The sequence below is a fragment of the Capra hircus genome, chromosome 8 (assembly GCF_001704415.2).
Source record: "Capra hircus breed San Clemente chromosome 8, ASM170441v1, whole genome shotgun sequence".
Taxonomy (NCBI): domain Eukaryota; kingdom Metazoa; phylum Chordata; class Mammalia; order Artiodactyla; family Bovidae; genus Capra; species Capra hircus.
Window position 1 is genome coordinate 96,933,226 of NC_030815.1, and position 17,290 is coordinate 96,950,515.

A 17,290-nucleotide genomic window follows, 5' to 3' on the forward strand; every position below is an offset into this window, starting at 1 on the left:
GCTTGATCAGCCACCGAGGTGATCCCTCTGGCAAGCCTATAGGTGTCACTGAATTCTTTCATCAGAGGACACACACTGTTTCATTTCCATTCCTTTTTAAAATTTAATTTTTACCTTATTATATATTGGAGTATAGTTGACTTACAATGTTGTGTCACCATCAGGTGTACAGCAAAGTGATTGTTTTATACACACACACACACACACATATATATATATCCTTTTTTTTCAAGTTCTTTTCCCATATGGGTTGTTATAAGATTTGAGCAGAGTTCTCTATTCTTTTTTTGATGTTAGCAGACATTGATGCCAATGCCTAGATGTATTAATTCACTGGGGGTGGCAAAATGCTGATATTCTAATTCCAGCCTTTTGTTCTCGTATGTTATTTGGCAGATCATAGGAGACACTTTCCCTCATCTGTTATCTGGCTGTGCAGTAGTAGATTCATCTATCACATCTGATTATGGAGGGGAAGTAAGTGCCTTTTTATACAAGAGACGGATTTCTCTCAGCCTGTCTACAGAGCTTCCTTGACTCACGATGGGGTTACGCCCCAACAAACCCACGATAGGTTGAAAATACACTCAATACTCTTAAACATCATAGCTTTGCCTAGCCTACCTTAAATGTGTGCTAAGAACACTTCCATTAACCTACAGTTTGGCAAAATCACCTAACACAAAACCTATTTTATAACAAAGTGTTGAATATATTATGTAATTTATTAAATGCTGCTGTTTACTCGTTAAATCATGTCTGACCCTTTTGCAACCCTATGGAATGTAGCCCACCAGGCTCCTCTGTCCATGGGATTTCCCAGGCAAGAATACTGGAGTGGGTTGCCATGCCTTCCTCCAGGGAATCTTCCGGTCCCAGGGATCAAACCAGGGTCTCTTATGTCTCCTGCATTGGCAGGTGAATTCTTCACTACTAGTGCCACCTGGAAAGATAAGAGAGAAAATAGTAAATGTGGAAATAAACACTAGCCTACCCCTCTTCTCATATTTATATGCTTTTGAAACACACCACTAACGAACATCTAGGGGTTTCCTCTCAATTGCAGATTATCTGTGGAGTTCTTGCCAGAAGTTTACAAAGCCTCTTTTGTGGCTGAACTGGATTCCATGTGAATCCTTCTGTAGTGATGCCCTTATTGTTATAGCTCTTTCTACAGCCTCATACACGATCTTTAAAAAAATATTTATTTATATATTTACTTGGCTGCACGTGGTCTTAGCTGTGGCCTGTGGGATCTAGTTCCCTGAGCAGGGATCAAACATGGGCCCCCATCCATATGGAGCGTGGAGTCTTAGCCACAAGACCACCAAGGAAGCCTCCTTATACATGATTTAGATGCAAGATCTCACGTTGGTATGTACTGTGCCCTGGAAACAGTAAATTCCCACAAGGCTGGCCCATGCTGGCTCATGGTGGGAGAGGGGAGAAGAAAAGGGAAATGGATCTTGAGACATGTGTCTCCAGACTCAAAGCCAGGGTCACTGTCTGGGTGATCTTGAACAAGCCATTTATTGTGTGAGCCCCTAGAGGTTCATTAAACCATACCTGAACTACTTGTGACAGAAATAGAAGATATTACATAAACACCCATCTGGTGATTGGCTTGAATAGTATTTGCATACTCCTCAACCTCAGTATTTTATAATGAAGTTTTGTTTGCTGGGAAATCTTTACTCCAGAACCTTACCTGTTTGCTTCAGAGCACTTGGGTTATTTGGGAAAGAATTAACAATATCTTCAGGTATTCCTTGTCCCCTTGCCAGATTTTGTTTGCTTTTGTTTTTCTTCCAGTTTTATTGAGATATAATTGACATACAGCACTGTATGTTTAAGTTGTACAGCATGATTTGACTTACATATATCATGAAATGATTATCACAATGAGCTTAGTGAGCAATCATCCTCTTACACAGATACAAAAAAATTTTTTTTCATATAGATACAAAATTGAAGAAATAGAAAAAAAAGTTTTTTCTTGTGATGAGAACTCAAGATTTACTCTAACAACTTTCATAAATAACACACATATGTACCATGTTGTATGTTATATCCCCTTTATTAGGTTTTTATTTTTTAATTTTTATCTGGAAATAAGTTCCAACTTACAAAAGTTGTACATAAAAAAAGTACCGGTCAACCTCATATACCCTTTACCCAGATTCATCTATTGTTAAAATTTTATTGTTTCAGATTAGGTTTCAAGCACGATGGCCTTTTACCCCTAAGTACTTCAGTGCATATTTCCTAAGACTGGGGACATCCAGCTCCATTCAGCTTCAGCAATCAATTTCATATATTTACATACAGGACTGAGGCTGCTATAATAATAAATAATAATAATTCAAGTTTTGTCAGTCGATTTATGTTATATTTTGACTGTACTACTCTTGTCTCAAGGTGCCAGATTTGGTCTTTGGAAGTTGCAACTTGTCATGGTAAGGTTAATTTGGATTCTTTTCTGCTTTCTGGGCAAGGAATTGGAATAGGATAGAAGAGAAACGAAGAATTTTTTGATGAGGTCCTTCCAGTTGTAGCAGAGAACATGCTCAGCATGGTTAGAGACCTAGGCCGGTTCCTTTAATGATGTGTTTTGGGGTGGTCAGTGGGGCACTAAGGGCTAAAGATGAGGAGGGCCTGCCTTAGACCCTGAGGTCATGGGACCAGAGAGTAAATGAGCTAGAGCCAGAAACCATCAACGTCAGAGGCCTGACGCATTTAACTCCAGCAGTCTCTTCTTAGAGATGGCTTTACCAGCATTATTTAGTAACGGAACCTCAGCTTGCATTCATTCTCCCAACACACAGGAAATGTGACCCAGTTAATAACAATGATTAAAATAGCCAGCACTCATGGAATGCATGCTATGAGACAGACACTGCATTATCCCATTTAATTCTTATTAACAGTCTTACGTTAATAAGCCCTATTGTCTTCCCCTTTTTACAGACGATGAAACTAAGGCTCAGCCAGGTTAAGTAACTCAGCCGAGGCCCCATCCTCAGCCAGTAAATGTGTCTGCACTTGAGTCTGTGCTTCCAGTGCTGAATTTCTTTAACCATGAAGAAGAGAGTGAGCACCGAGGGCTTTTGAAGGCCAGTGTTTTGGAGGAGTCGGAGAGGCTCAGGTAGGGCTTCTCAAATATGCTCCAAAGTGCACGCCACAACAGCCTGGCGTGCACTGATACGCACCCCTGGTTTTCTCCTTTTTCCCCTCTTCCTGCCCGTATAGAAAAGCATGAGCATAAGATTCAGAGGGCTTCGGTGACCACAGGTTCCATGGCTATTCTGAGTAAGAGGAGATCTGACCCAGGCCTGTCTTTTTTTCCCCCAGACTTCAAACTTTTGACTTTGTGTTGGGGTATAGCAGATTAACAGCACTGTGGTGGTTGCAGGTGAACAGTGAAGGGACTCAGCCATACACATACCTGTTTTCTCCCGAACGCCCCTCCCGTCCAGGCTGGCACACAACAGTGAGCAGAGTCCCGTGTGCTATACAGGAGGTCCTTGTTCTGCCACCTTTCTTTTTTATTCTGCTACCCAAGCAGGCAGACAACATGTGACCAGGCATAAAGAAAGTGAAAGTGAAGTCGCTCAGTTGAGTCCGACTCTTTGCGACCCATGGAATGTAGCCCACCAAGCTCCTCCATCCATGGGATTCTCCAGGCAAGAATACTGGAGTGGGTTGCCATTTCCTTCTCCAGAGGATCTTCCCAACCCAGGGATCGAACCCGGGTCTCCCACATTGCAGGCAGATGCTTTAACCTCTGCACCACCAGGGAAGTCATAAAGGGACATATTTATGATAATCAGCCTGCTTGGCGTTTTGCAAACAAAGCCCAAACAACTATGTTGCCTGGACAAACCTGAAAGCCACTTGCTGGTTTCAACAGTATTTCTAAAATGGCAGAACAGGACAATGGTTACTGCTGCAAATCCTAAAGTTTTCATATGACCTCATGTGTATCAGATCCCCTTTATATTCAGTAGTTGCCTCCATCAGCAATAGTCAGCAGTAGGGGGCTAATTTTAGGAAGGAACACCCTTCTAGGTGTGGCCTAGGGTGTGGCACAGTAGCGAGAGGACTTGATTTGATCAGCGTGACAACGCGCTGAATCACCTTTCTCCTACACTGATGTCCTTAGTCATTCACCCATTCTTTCCAAATATGTATTAAGCACCCATTACATGCCAGGCACTGTTCTAGACGCTGATACAGCAATGAATCCAGGTAAGTCAAGTTTCTCTTGTGTTTGGGTTTGCGAAATGCCAGATTCGCATGGTTGCAAAAGGCAAATAGAGGTAAGAATGGTAGTGTCCCTGATTCTCCCATCTTCTCCATTCTAACATTAATAACTGAAGGATAGTGGAATAGAATCTGAGCCACAGTAACTGGAATGACTGGTGTAGGTTTGCTTACAGAACAGGAGAGCAGGTCCCACCTTCAGGAAAGTTCATGCTCTTTGGCACCAGGAAGCCCAGGGGTCCATATTTGCTTAAAATTCCCAGGGTGATTATGATATAAAGCAGAGACTAGAATCTCAGGCTTGTTAGGTTCCCTAAGCCTCAGTTTCCTGAGTTTTAGAACTGGAATAATACCTCCTTTCCAGGGACTTGTGAGAGTTAAATGATAGAAGGCCTTCAATTTATATTCGTTTCTTTATTAATATTTTCCTCTGCTAATGCTTTTTTAAACATTTTATTTTTGGCATCCTGAGTCTTTTTTGATGTGCTTGGGCTTTCTCTTGTTGCAGTGAGTGGGGGTTTACTCTCTAGTTGAGGTGCATGGGGCTTTTCATGGCAGTGACGTCCCTTGTTGTGGAGCCCAAAGTTGGCAGAAGGAAGGAGATCATAAAAATTAGAGCAGAAATAAAGGAAACAAGGTATAAAAAAACAATTGGAAGAGATCAACAAAACTAAGAGCTGATGTTTTGAAAAGATAAACAAAACTGACAAATCTTTAGCTAGATAAGAAAAAAAAGAGAGAAGATTCAAATTTTAAAAAATAGAAACAAAAAATAGACATAAAATAGATGATATTACAACTGATGACACAGAAATACAAAGGATCATGAGCAACTACTTGAACATGCCAACAAATTGGATAACCTGGAATAAATATACAAATTCCTTGAAACATACAGCCTGCCAAGACTAACTCATGAAGAAACAGGAAATGTGATCAAATCAATAATAACTAAGAAGACTGAAGCAGTAATCGAAAACCTCTTATAAAAGAAAAGCCCAGGATCAAATGGCCTCACTGGTGAATTCTACAAAATAGTAAAGGACTTAATGCCAATATTTCTCAAACACTTTCAAGAAACTGAAAAAGAGGAGACACTCCCAAATTCATTGTTCAAGGCCAGGATTACTTTGCTATCAAAGTCAGATAAGGATACAACAAGAAAAGAAAATTACAAGCCAATATTCCTAACAAACATAGATGCAAAAATCCACAATGAAATAGTAGCAAACCAATCCAACAGCTTATTAAAAAGATCATATACTGAGATCAAGTGGAATTTATCCTTGGGATGTAAGAATGCTTCAATATATGCAAATCAATGTGTGATAAACCATATTAACAGAATGAGAGATTAAAGTATACAATCATCTCAATAGATGTAAAAGCATTTGAAAAAAATCAATACTTTTTCATGATAAAAGTACTCAACAAACTACGTATAGAAGGAATGTACCTCGACATAATGAGAGGCAGATAAACCTACAGCTAACACCATACTTAACAGTGGAAAAACTGAAAGCTTTTCCTCCAAGATCAGGAATAAGACAAGGATGCCCACTGTTAGTCATTTCTATTTAACATAGTACTTAGTGTCCTAATCAGAGCAATTAGGGAAAAAAAGAAGAAACAAAAAAGGAATAAAAGTCACCCAAATATAAAAGGAAGAGGTAAAATGTCTCTTTGCAGATGACAGATTCTATAAATAGAAATCCTTAAAAACTCCACTACAAAAACTGTTAGAACTAATTAAGTCAGTTGCAGAGGAGAAAATCAACATACCAAAAAAAAAAAAAAAAAAAAGGAAAAAAGAAAACCAACATACAAAAATCAACTGTGTTTTGTTCAGTAACAACAAACTATCTAAAAGAAAAATTAAGAAAACAATTTCCCTTACAATACCATCAAAAAGAAAAAAAACTAAAAAAATTAAATTAAAAAAAAACTTAAGAATTAACTTACGAAGAAGGTTAAAGACTTGTACACTGAAAACTATAAAACACTAATGGAAGAAGACAAAAAAAGGAAAAAATGGAAAGAAATCTTATATTTATAAATTGAAAGACTTCAGTCACTCGGTTGTGTCCAACTCTTTGCGACCCCATGAGCCACAGCACACCAGGCATCCCTGTCCATCAACAACTCCCGGAGTTTACCCAAACTCATGTCCATTGAGTTGGTGATGCTATCCAACCATCTCATCCTCTGTCATCCCCTTCTCCTCCTGCCCTCAATCTTTCCCAGCATCAGGGTCTTTTCAAATGAGTCAGCTCTTTGCAACAGGTGGCTAACATATTGGAGTATCAGCTTCAACATCAGTCTTTCCAATGAACACCCAGGGCTGATCTCCTTTAGGATGGACTGGTTGGATCTCCTTATAGTCCAAGGGACTCTCAAGAGTCTTCTCCAACACCACAATTCAAAAGCATCAATTCTTCAGTGCTCAGCTTTCTTTATAGTCCAACTCTCACATCCATACATGACTACTGGAAAAACCATAGCCTTGACTAGACAGACTTTTGTTGACAAAGTAATGTCTCTGCTTTTGAATATGCTGTCTAGGTTGGTCATAACTTTCCTTCCAAGGAGTAAGTGTCTTTTAATTTCATGGCTGCAATCATCATCTGCAGTGATTTTGGAGTCCCCCAAAATAAAGTCAGCCGCTGTTTCCCCATCTATTTGCTAGGAAATAATGGGACTGGATGCCATGATCTTCATTTTCTGAATGTTGAGCTTTAAGCCAACTTTTTCACTCTCCTGTTTGACTTTCATCAAGAGGCTCTTTAGCTCTTCTTCACTTTCTGCCATGAGCGTGATCATCTGCATATCTGAGGTTATTGATATTTCTCCCAGTAATCTTGATTCCAGCTTGTGCTTCCTCCAGCCCAGCGTTTCTCATGATGTACTCTGCATACAAGTTAAATAAGCAGGGTGACAATATACAACGTTGACGTACTCCTTTTCCTATTTGGAACCAGTCTGTTGTTCCATGTCTAGTTCTAACTGTTGCTTCCTGACCTGCATATACATTTCTCAAGAGGCAGGTCAGGCGGTCTGGTATTTCCATCTCTTTCAGAGTTTTTCCCACAGTTTCTTGTGATCCACACAGTCAAAGGCTTTGGCATAGTCAAGGTAAAGCAGAAATAGATGTTTTTCTGGAACTCTCTTGCTTTTTCAGTGATCCAGCGGATGTTGGCAATTTGATCTCTGGTTCCTCTGCCTTTTCTAAAACCAACTTGAACATCTGGAAGTTCACAGATTACGTATTGCTGACTCCTGGCTTGGAGAATTTTGAGCATTACTTTACTAGCGTGTGCTGCTGCTGCTGCTAAGTCACTTCAGTCGTGTCTGACTCTGTGCGACCCCATGGACGGGGGCCCACTGTCTCTGGGATTCTCCAGGCAAGAACACTGGAGCAGGTTGCCATTTTTACTAGCGTGTGAGATGAGTGCAATTGTGCAGTAGTTTGAGCATTCTTTGGCATTGCTTTTCTTTGGGATTGGAATGGAAACTGACTTTTACAGTCCTGTGGCCATTGTTGAGTTTTCCAAATTTGCTGGCATATTGAGTGCAGCACTTTCACGGCATCAGCTTTTAGAATTTGAAATAGCTCAACTGGAATTCCATCACCTCCACTAGCTTTGTTCATAATGATGCTTCCTAAGGCCCACTTGACTTCACATTCCGGGATGTCTGGCTCTAGGTGAGTGATCACACCATCATGATTATCTGGGTCGTGAAGATATTTTTTGTACAGTTCTTCTGTGTATTCTTAGGGGCTTCCCTGGTGGCTCAGAGGATAAAGCGTCTGCCTGCAATGCAAGAGACTTGGGTTCAATCCCTCGGTTGGGAAGATCCCCTGGAGAAGGAAATGGCAACTCACTCCAGTATTCTTGCCTGGAGAATCCCATGGACAGAGGAGCCTACCAGGCTACAGTCCACAGGGTTGCAAAGAGTTGGACACGACTGAGCAACTTCACTTTCACTTTCTGTGTATTCTTGCCTCCTCTTCTTAATATCTTCTGCTTCTGTTAGGTCCCTACCATTTCTGTCCTTTGCATGAAATGTTCCCTTGGTATCTCTAATTTTCTTGAAGAGATCTCTAGTCTTTCCCATTCTATTGTTTTCCTCTATTTCTTTGCACTGATCGCTGAGGAAGGCTTTCTTATCTCTCTTTGCTATTCTTTGGAACTCTGCATTCAGATGCTTATATCTTTCCTTTTCTCTTTTGCCTTTCGTTTTCCTTCTTTTCACAGCTATTTGTAAGGCCCCCTAGACGCCATTTTGCTCTTCTTGCATTTCTTTTTCTTGGGGATCGTCTTGATCCCTGTCTCCTGTACAATGTCATGAACCTCCTTCCATAATTCATCAGGCACTCTATCTATCAGCTCTAGTCCCTTAAATCTATTTCTCACTTCCAGTGTATAATCATAAGGGATTTGATTTAGGTCATACCTGAATGGTCTAGTGGTTTTCCCCACTTTCTTCAATTAAGTTTGAATTTGGCAATAAGGAGTTCATGATCTGAGCCACAGTATTGATTAAATTTCCATACTATTCGAAGTGATCTGCAGATTCAATGCTGTCCCCATCAAAATCCCAGTGGTGTTTTTAACAGAAATTTTAAAAAAATTATAAAATTCGGTGGAACCACAAATACCCAGAATGGTAATCTTGAGAAAAACAGAGCTGGAGTTTTTATACTTTCTAATTTCAAAGTATAGTACAAAGGTATAATAATTAAAACTGTATGGAAGTGGCATTAAGGCAGACATATAGACCAACAGAATAAAACAGAGACCAGAAATATATTTGTGCATACACAATTAGCTGATCTTTGACAAGGTTGCTAAGAATACACAATGGGGAAAGGACAGTTTTTTCAACAAATGATGTTGGGAAAACTAACTTTGTATTTTTGTTGTTGTTGTTCAGTCTCTAAGTTGTGTCTGAGTCTTTGTGACTCTGTGGATTGCAGCATGCCAGGCTTCCCTGTCCTTCACTATCTCCCAGAGTTTGCCCAAACTCATGTCTATTGAGTCAATAATGCCACCTGACCATCTCATCCTCTGTTGCCCCTTCTCCTCCTGCCCTCATTCTTTCCCAGTGTCAGGCTTTTTTCCAATGAGTCGGCTCTTCACATCGGGTGGGCAAAGAATTGGAGCTTCTGTTTCAGCATCAGTCCTTCTGGAAAACAACATGCGAAATGAAACAGAGCCCCTATATGACACCATCCACAAAAAATCAACTCAAAATGGACTAAAGGCTTAAATGTAAGACCTGAAACCATATACTCCTAGAAGAAAACATAGAGGAAAAGCTTCCTGACATTGGCCGTGGCAGTGATTTCTCGGGTGTGACCTTAAAAGCTCAGGCAACAAGAGATACATGGAACTACATCATGATTACATCATTAAAAACGTCTGCACAGTAAAGGAAATGGTCAACAGGGTGAAAAAGGAGAAAATATATTTATCTGATAAGGAGTAAACATCCAAAATATACAAGGAACTCATAAAACCCAATAGCAAGAAAACCTAAACAGTCCAATTTTTTAAATGAGCAGAGGACTTGAATAGAGATCTTCAAAGAAGACACATATGGTCACTGCTGCTGCTGCTGCTGCTAAGTCGCTTCAGTCGTGTCCGACTCTGTGCGACCCCAGAGACGGCAGCCTACCAGGTTCCACTGTCCCTGGGACTCTCCAGGCAAGAACACTGGAGTGGGTTGCCATTTCCTTCTCCAATGCATGAAAGTGAAAAGTGAAAGTCAAGTTGCTCAGTCATGTCCGACTCTTCGAGACCCCATGGGCTGCAGCCTACCAGGCTCCTCCGCCCATGGGATTTTCCAGGCAAGAGTACTGGAGTGGGTGCCATTGCCTTCTCTGACATATAGTCACTAGGTATATGAAAAGGTGCTCAGCATCACTACTCAAACTTGATAAATACAAATGGGAATCACAATGAGGTGTTACCTGACACTTGTTAGGATTGGCTATTATTTTTAAAAAAGATAATAAATGTTGGTAAGGATGTGAGGAAATCAGAACCCTTGTATACTATTGATGAGAATGTAAAATGGTACAATTAATAGGAAAACAGTACAGAGTTTCCTCAAAATATTAAAAATAAAACTACCATATTAAAAAACAAACAAACAAACTACCATACGACCCAAGCATCCCAGTTGTTGATATAAATCTCAAAGAACTGAAATCAGGATTTTGAAGAGGTATCTACAGTCACGTTCACTATAGCATTATTCACAGTGGTCGAGATATGGAAATAACCCCGTGTCCATCAACAGGTGAATGGATAAAGAAAACATTGATGGAATAATATTCAACCTTAAAAATAAAAAGGAAACCTTATCATTGGTGACAAAATGGATGAACCTGGAGGACATTATGCTAAGTGAAGTAAGCCAGTCACAGGAGGACAAGTACTACTTGATTCCACTTATATGAGGTGTCCAAATAGTCAAACTCATAGAAGCAGAAAACAGGTTGGTGGTTGCCAAGGGCTGGGGGAGGAGGAAAGAGGGAATCATTGCTCAGTGGGTATAAAATTTCAGTTATGCAAGATGAGTAAGTTCTAGAGTTCTGTTATATAACATAGTGCCTATAATTAATAATACAGTGTCTCATACTTAAACATTTGTTAAGAGGGTAGATCTCATGTTTAGTGTTCTTATTACAACAACAAGCACACACACACGCACACACACAAAGGGATACAAGGAAATCTCAGGAGGTAGTGGATACAGTTCTTATTTTCACTGTGGAGGTAGAATCATGGGTGTATGCTTATGTCCAAACTCATCAAATAGTATACATTAAAAAATGCAGTTTTTCTGGTATACAAGTATACCTCAATGAAGCCGAACAAGAAACAAATGCATAAAAAAACTTGTTTTGTCCTCAAAGCACTTGAGATCCCTGATATATTTGTGGGCTAAATAAAATTCACCCATTTGGAAGGGAGTGAAGGAAGTCATTGCATATTAACTTTGAGGATAAATACAAATAGACAGGAAGGCATAATTCTCCATGGAAAACTGAAATAGAGTGGAAGATGGGGGAATGCATTTGACATGATCGAGAAATCTTGCAAGCCAAAGAGCCAGTGAACACCTGGACAACCGTATACACAGACTGGTCAAAGAGAAGGCTCTTCAAAGGTTCTTTGAGGAGTTGCCTTGGGCTAAAAGGGAAATAACAAAGTTGCTTTGAATTAAATCTTTTAATTTGAATCCTGGGTATGCTGTGAACCAGCAAACCTCTTCTCTTTTCAGAGCCTCGATTTCTTTGTCTAAAAATTTGACTAATTCAACCTCTACGTTTGGAAGAGCCTGCCTTGGGTGGGGGGGTGGGGGGTGGGGGTGTCTCAGCAATTGCGTCTCACCTGTGCTTCTCACCTGGCCTGGCCTCATAAACCCAGGAAGCAGCTATTGTGATTATGATAAGGTGACTATTAGATGCACTTCACGTATGCATCCCTGCTACCCACCTGTGAAATACTGGATGCCGGAGACCACAGAATATCCTTTGAGTATGGCCAAGCACAGAAATTGACACACTGGAATTAGTCAGCAAATATTTCAACAGATTTTTTTAAAAAACCAAATATGACACAAAGAAAATCTTTAATTTTGAACCGCCTAACACTTACCAGTTTGAAAAGTGAAGCCAACTGCCTTGCTCCCAAGGATGACAAACCTTCTAATTTTTAGTTCAGTTTCTAAGTATGATCATCACCTGATAGTAACTTATTTTTGCTTCCTGTGAGTCAGAGAGCAAAAGGCAGTGTCCCCAAGCCACCAGGGTAACCTTTAAACAAATGGCCCCATAATGAATAGTTTTGGTAAAGTAACAGTTGTTGCATACCTTGTCATAATATGGGAAACTCTCTAATTTGTTTAGTGCTCTGTATTAATAAAACTCACATCCTAGCATTTCTAGAGTCTTTAACAACGCTTGTTCAGATGGCCAGTGAAAAAAGCCCCGTGTGTAATAGCCTGAGAGAGCAGTGTGGAGATGAGGCAGGACTCGGAGGCCAGTCTGCGACATGGAAAGGAGCACTGAGTCAGCCATCTGCCTCAATGAGGCTCATCTTGAAAATGGGCTGTGCTGAGGATTACATGCATGTAACAGACACACAAACACCCTGAGACTGTGAAGGCCCATTTAAGATTGGACACTGTTTGTTTTCCCATTCAGAGTTTGTCCTAATCAAGAGCTAGAGAAGGGACAGGACCCGGAAGTTGCTGATATCCTATCACACATCCACAAAATCAACCACATGTGAATTGCAGGCAGAAAACATGGTTACACAAATGCTCATTTAGGACTTTAAAATAATGCTCTATGCATCTCCCCCATTGGGCTTCCCTGGTGACTCAGTGGTAAAGAACCTGCCTGCTAACGCGGGAGACACAGGACATACGGTTCAGTCTCTGGGGTGGGAAGATTCCCTGCAGAAGGAAATGGCAACCTGCTCCAGTATTCTTGCTTGGAAAACCCCATGGACAGTGGAGTCTGGCGAGATGCAGTCCGGGGTAGAAAAAGAGTCAGTTATGACTTAGCGACTAGACAACAACAAACCCTCTGCCCTCAGATAAAAGACACACTGGTCATGAAAAACAAAACAAAAATATGAAGTCTCCATGTTGAATTTTATCTCGGCAAACTTTTCAAGTAAGTATCGCAGAACAGGTTTGAAAGAGGTAATACTAGGTTTTGAACTCTGAAGAGACCCATTTCTCTTCCTATATGCAAAGTACCAACCTCTAGAAAAAGGTCACGAGCAGCAAGTCACAGGACATGACATTTGGCAAAGGCCAAGGACAGGGAGAAAGTTTGAATGGAAGCTTTCCCAGGTATAGAACACAGCCAAGGGGAAAGCTCAGTTTAGTCCAACTAATATTCACTGGGCACCTGCCTTATGCTTGAAACAAATGAAAGTTAGTATTTACTGACTACTTACTGTGTGCTTGGTGCTCTTATACACACGTACACATTGACCCTCACACTCGTCACCCCAGAAGGTATTATTGCCTCCGTTTTAAAAGATGAATTAACTGAGGTTCAGAGAGGTTGCGAGATAAAGACAGGAACTGGTAGAGCTGCTCTTGACAGCCAGGTCCTCCTATACATTCCATTACTGCAACATCAGGAGTGTGTGTTCTTACTATTTCCAACACTGCTAATTTCCAGAAGGGATCCGGGGGAGAGGAGACCCCAGGGGAGGTGAAGTAGAAGGACCTCAGAGTTAAAGTCTCCTGCAGCCCCGAGCTGTCCCCGGTCAGATGGATAGAAGAGGTACAGAGTAAGGACTCAATAAATGGCACACTGACTGACAGTTAGGTGGGCGGGGCTTGCACTGAGCACCTCCCTCCTGTTAGGAGAGGGACTGCTGACTGCCAGTGCAAAGGGGAAAGGTGCCTGCTATGTGCTGCCTATACAGGTGTTCTGGGACTTGCTGGCTGGCGGCCACAGGGGTGGGAGGGGACTTTCCTGAGCATCAATTATGTATCAGGAGCTCTGCATTTCTTGTCTTGCAACAACTCTTGAGTTGGAGATGAGTTATTAGTTTTGTAATGAGAATATTAGTTCAAAGAGGGGATGGCTGAGTCGGCAGCTAGAGGCGGAGTCTAAAGCACAGGAAGGCAGGACCCCAGCTGGGTGCTTAGGTTCCTTTTCCACTTCAGAGGGGAGGCAGAAACCATCTCTCCCTGTCCTCCCCTCAGACCCACCATTGAAGAACAGAGACTTCGGTGAGACTCCCTTCCAAAGCCTAGCCAGCTAATGATGATGATGACGGCGGTGGTGGTGAGGGTCACCATTTAATGAGTACTTACTATATATACCCATATCTTATATACATATACTATACTATATAGTATCTATATGGCTTCCCTAGTAGCTCAGCTGGTAAAAAATTCACCTGCAATGCAAAAGATCTGGGTTAGACTCCTGGGTCTGGAAGAGCCGCTGGAGAAGGGATAGACTACCCACTCCAGTATTCTTGGGCTTCCCTGGGGGCTCAGCTGGTAAAGAAACCGCCTGCAATGCAGGAGACCTGGGTTCGATCCCTGGGTTGGTAAGACCGCCTGAAGAAGGGAAAGGCTACCCATTCCAGTATTCTGGCCTGGAGAATTCCTTGGGCAGAAGAGCCTGGCAGGCTACAGTCCATGGAGTCGCAGAGTCGGACACGACTGAGCGACTTTCACTTCACTTACTATATACCAGGCACTTGACGGTGCATTCTCAACTATTTCATCAACTTTGTCTGGGGTATTATCCACATTAGTCAAAGGGAGGCAGATGTCCAGAGCTCCTGGGGGCAAGAAGCCAGTAAATGACAGCACCAGAATGAGAATCCACCTCGAACTGATGGTAAATTTCGTTAATACTGGGTCAGCCTCCGCAGGGACGAAGAGGGATGCGTCTCGCACGCAGAGGTGCGGCTCGGCACCCGGCCCTGCGGCCGCCAGCGGTCCTCAGCCGGGCCGGCCGGCTGGGGGCACTGCAGACCGCGCGCGGCACTGCGCCCGCCTCCAGCTCCCGGCGCCCCGGCTCTCGCCCCCGCCTCGGCCCCGGCTACCTGCTGGCCCCTAAGCACAGACCAACCTTCCCGCCGGGATGCAGAGAACGCCGATCCGAGCCCCAGAGACAACCCCCCGCGCCCTGCGCGCTCTCACTTACACCTCCACTTGGGCACAGAAAAGTTTCAGGGACCGCGTCTTCCGGGGTGGACGCGGCAGGCTCGGCCCGGGCCCCGCTGGGGTTCGGGGGATTTGGACTCCACTGGCTCCGATCAGACGGAGGAGGGGAAACCCAGACCAAGAGCTGGGACTCCGGGAGGATCCCCGGCGCATTTGAATATCGGGCCGCTGCTTCCCCACCCCGCCCAAGCTGTCACCTTTCTCTCCCTCTGCCCTGCAGATTTCACCCCCCACCCAGCCTGCTCACCAAATTCTGACTTTGAACCGAAACGTACGCAGGAGTATTTGAGGCCAGGCCACAGCCAGCAGGCGCTCTGGCCCTCGCCAAAGCAGTGGGGTCATGCTTTCCAAAGTTATATGCAGGCGAGGTAAGAGGCATCCACTGACCTTGACCCTTCTCCGCGGTCACCTGGGATACGGGTATTTAAGGTGGGCAGTTTAACGAGGTGATAACTAAGTGAAAACGGCCTGGTAGCCTCTTGAATTTGAAGCACCAATTGAGGCTTTCTTTAGAAGGGGTTATGAATAGGTCACTCTCAAGGAATTCTGTTACCAGTAATCACCCCTGAATTTAATTGGTCATTCTGCCTGGTAAAGGTCTTGCAGACCCCTCCAAGTTCTAAGAGGACAAGGAAAAGAATGTTCCTGAGATTTACAACTGGGAGGGAAATATCATGTTACTTTGCATTAGGTTATACATTAGCATACTTCTTGAATTGAATTTTCCACTTTCACTTTTTAATATCTTTCCAATTCCCAACTAGTCTCTGGAAATTTAAAAAAGGGCGGTGGGAGGGTTGGTGATGTGTATGCCACAGATGGAGATGGAAAAGCTGCCCAGAACATGTTGACATTAAAAAAAAAAAAAAAGTTAACATCCCCCCCACACTTTAAAAGTATGATATTATGAACAGAGTTATGATGGCAAAAGTTACTCGTAGAACATCTGTTCCTTCCAATGGGAGGATTTCTTTCCTGCCAAGAATTTATGAATTTTATATAGGAGCTGGATTCTGTTTGGGGAAGAAGGAAGGAAGTGAGCCAAAGCAGCCCCCTCCCCTGCCCGGAATTCAAGGATATTGTGCTCCTGACTTGTCGATGGATCTTGAAGCTGCTGATGGGGTAAAAGTCCTCCTTCAGAAGGACATGGCTAGGAATGGAAAAAAAAAAAAAAATTAAACAAATACCACCAGTGGTTTTAAAGTGAATTGAACAGTACAAAAGAAGATCAAGGCCATGGGACTTGAAAACAAGACACTCCCATTCACGCGAGGCCTAATCCTTTTGAGAGGAGAAAGGAGAGTTTATTATTGGGATAAAACCTGCCCAACTCATATCAGCTCATTTCAGATGTTCCTTTCATTTTCTCATGGTCCTGATAGGCAGTCTTCCATTCATCCCAAACACTTCTATCAGCCCCTTCCTCTGCAGTCTATTGTCTTTCCCTGTCGCTCAATTGAACCTAGTGATTGGAAGGGTTATCTTTCTAAAACCACCAGAGGCATGCCCCTAAAAGTCATCAGGGTGAATAGGACACTAAATGGATTAGCAGTTGAAACATTAATGAGCCTTTTTTGACTCAAGGCAAGTTAACTTAAGTGGATTTCCAATGGTTTCCTCTTCTAGGAACTTTCTGTTCTTAAGGTATATGTCCTGCAAGGAGGAGATCCTTTTACATCTTCAGGTAAACTGATCTAGGTTCTTGTCCTTAGATGGAACCAGCTTCTTTATCTTAAAAAAAAAAAAAATTATTTATTTTTAATTGAAGGATAATTGCTTTACGATATTGTGTTGCCTTCTAACAAACATCAACATGAATCAGTCGCAGGGATACATATGTTCTTTTTCTTTTTTCCTTATAGAATTTCGGAGGAAACATAAAAAAAAAAAAGAAAGTCATCTAAGATCAAGAATCTAAATTGTAAAAAAAAAAAAAAGAAGAAGAAGAAGAATCTAAATTGTTTCTGTTTGACAGCAAGAGAAAGGGGAAAAAAAATCAACATTAAGGGTTTAGTACATTTGCTCCAGTCAACAAATACTTATTAAGCATTTACTGCATGCCAAGCAGTTTGTTAGGCATTGTTACCCCTCCTTCTACAGGGGAGCTAGACAATACATGTATCTAGTATATGATACACCTCAGCTAATGCTTGATGCCCTGTGGAAAAATCCAGCACGATAAAAGATAAAAAATACCAGGGACAGAGTGGGAGGGTTCTTTTAGTATGGCCAGGGAAGGTTGCTCCAAGGAATTGACATTTGAGTGGTCCTTCTAGAACTTTCCCAATGCAAATATAAACAA